This window comes from Mauremys mutica, chromosome 2, assembly GCF_020497125.1.
Source record: "Mauremys mutica isolate MM-2020 ecotype Southern chromosome 2, ASM2049712v1, whole genome shotgun sequence".
NCBI lineage: Eukaryota > Metazoa > Chordata > Testudines > Geoemydidae > Mauremys > Mauremys mutica.
In genome coordinates this window covers 166,716,353-166,719,098 of record NC_059073.1, presented here as the reverse complement: position 1 = coordinate 166,719,098, position 2,746 = coordinate 166,716,353, and the positions used below count along the sequence as shown (strand labels likewise).

Sequence of the window (2,746 nt, the reverse complement as noted above, 5' to 3'; positions counted from 1 at the left end):
GCTTGTCTTCCTTTCACCCAGAACTGTCCTTCTCCTGGGCTGCAAGTAGCCATCCCTGGGAAGCCAAGAGGCAGGCACAAGATTCTGCCTCCCAGCAGCCAACCGCACCTCCCCAGGCTTTGCAGAATGACTGGTGGTGCTCTACTAACCCCACTTAGCTGCACTGAGGCGCTTAGCTTCTGCCCTGCCTTCCTCAGATCGACTTTCCTCTTATTCCCCATTCCTGCCTCACTCCCTCCTTTGGCAAGTCACACAGAAGAGCCGGCCGCCATAGGCCAATCTCCAAGGGCGGAGGAGACCAAGCCACAAGGCTTCAAAAGGTGACGGGCCAAGATCCTCTAGCTTTCCCCTGTTGATGCCAAGGCTTTTTCTCAGCTCATTTCACTACCCTCTGTCCTGCAGGGGTTGGGGTTATCACAAGTGTTACCCAAAATTGGGCCAGCTAGTCAGCATAGGGAGCACTAATGACCCACCAGAGTTTGGCAGAAAGCAGCATGTTTATTATATTGATAGCTAAGCTCAAAAGAAGGGGGGCGGGGTGTCACACTCACACTCCCAGGACTGGCACGGCACTGGAGATGTCAGGATTCTGCAAGGTAAGTGTCCCACAGCGCCATGATGGATGGTGTGATGAAGGTAAGTCTTCCTGAGGCACAATGAAATACAACGCAGAGAACCACTGGCCAGGCGGTCCGGGCAAAGGGCATTCACTGGAGGTACAAGCTTGTGAGTGCTCTCCTGAGCACAGAGCCCTTTCCCTTTTAAGGACCTGCTCCTCATGGCCTGTGACTAGAGATGACTTGGCTGCATCTGGTTGATCACACTCCACCTTGGGTAGTGTCCATGCTCTGGGTATGTGATCGCTGCCTAATTAGCGTCCCAGACACCTTGTCTACCTGGAAGCTCTTCTGCTCTTCAACCGGCCCATTCATCCCACAAGCAGTCCAGGAGGGAGCAGGAGGGGAAAAGACACTTCACAGGCATTCAGAGAGGGAGAGGAGACAAAAGTGGGAGCAGGGGAAGTATAACAGACCTTCTGAGCATAGAAATCACTGCTGCTCCTACAACAGCAGGAGTTGTTTCTGCCTAGTTTTGAACCAGGAACTTTTTGCATGTCAGGCAAAGGTGATAACCACTACACTACAGAAACTCTGTCCTAGTGTTCTGCCCCTCCCTTCATAAGACCATAAGAATGACCATATTGGGTCAGACCAAAGGTCCATCCAACCTCACATCCTATCTGCCAACAGTGGCCAATGCAAGGTGCCCCAGAGGGACTGAACCTAACAGGTAATGATCAAGTGATCTCTCTCCTGCCATCCATCTCCACCCTCTGACAAACAGAGGCTAGGAATACCATTCCTTACCCAGCCTGGCTAATAACCATTCATGGACTTAACCTCCATTAATTTATCTGCAAAAATTTATTTGAGCATAAGCTTTCCTGGGCTAAAACCAACTTCATTGGATGCATGCAGTGGAAAATACAGCAGGAAGATATATATATATATATATATATACACACACACACAGAGAACATGAAAAATTGGGTGTTGCCATACACACTATAACGAGGGTGATCAGTTAAGGTGAGCTATTATCAGCAGGAGAAAAAAACCTTTCGTAGTGGCTTTCATGGCCTTTGAGAAAGCAAGACAGAGCCTTGGAAGACCCAGCAGGGTTTGTGGTACAGGAATTGTTCTCAGATTCCACTGAGACTTCAACTCAGATTGGAGGATTCAAAGTCCTGAGTGCTGCCCTTGCACCATGGGACCAGCAGAGCACCTGTTGATTACTGTAGCCTTCCAGCAGGGAGGACTCTGTGGGCAGGGGCGGCTCTAGGCATTTTGCCGCCCCAAGCACGGCAGGCAGGTTGCCTTCGGCGGCTTGCCTGCGGGAGGTCTGCTGAAGTCGCAGGACCAGCGGACCCTTCGCAGGCATGCCGCCAAAGGCAGCCTGCCTGCCGCCCTCACTGCGACCGGCAGAGCACCCCCCGCGGCTTGCTGTCCCAAGCACGCGCTTGGCGTGCTGGGGCCTGGAGCCACCCCTGTCTGTGGGGACAATTTTTTCTGGCAGGGAGGACTCAGTGGGAACATGCCTCTCTGGCCAGCCCTGCATTTGCTCAAAAAGTCGGCACACGGCACTTCGCTGCAGGCCCAGAAGCCTTTCTTCCTCCAGAGTGTGAGGCCAGTGGACAGGTGAGGCAGTAGCACCTTCTGTCCCAGGCAGTAAAGGGCCCTTCCTAGGAAAGGCCATGTCCTGAAAAGGAAAAACTAACGTCAAGGAGAGTCCTTCTAAAACTTTTTGGGGATATCATAGGAGGAAAGTATTTCTTTGCCTGTCCAGGGACTCAAACCCTGGACCCTCAGATTAAAAGTCTGACGCTCTACCAACTGAGCTAACCAGGTTCACATTTAAAAAAAAGGCAAATTTCATGCAGAAGAGAAACTAGTCAAGAAAAATGAGGGCAGGAAACAATACAGAAAACCTGCTACTCTCGCTCTCTTACCTGTCCTAGCCCCAGCCTGCTCCTCCATCTGGTGCCTTGAGGCCGTATTCTTTTTTTCATTAAATATCAAATCCAGGAGAAAACACATTTATACAAAGCAAAACGAAATCACAAACAGAAATGTCATTGGAAATACAGAAATAAAAAAGGAAAATGCAATCACCAACACTTTATCATGTCTGGGCCATTCTTGTATCGAGAGCACCCTTGAAGGTCCCTGTGTGCTTAGGAGAAACC

The 2,746-nt window shown here is 50.5% G+C and overlaps 1 non-coding gene across 1 annotated transcript; it reads right to left on the bottom strand.

The window, feature by feature from the left end:
* Positions 1 to 1,077: 1,077 nt before the first annotated feature.
* On the bottom strand, positions 1,078 to 1,150 carry TRNAV-GAC. Its single transcript has one exon. It is a non-coding gene; the product is annotated as a tRNA-Val (tRNA).
* Positions 1,151 to 2,746: the final 1,596 nt, after the last annotated feature.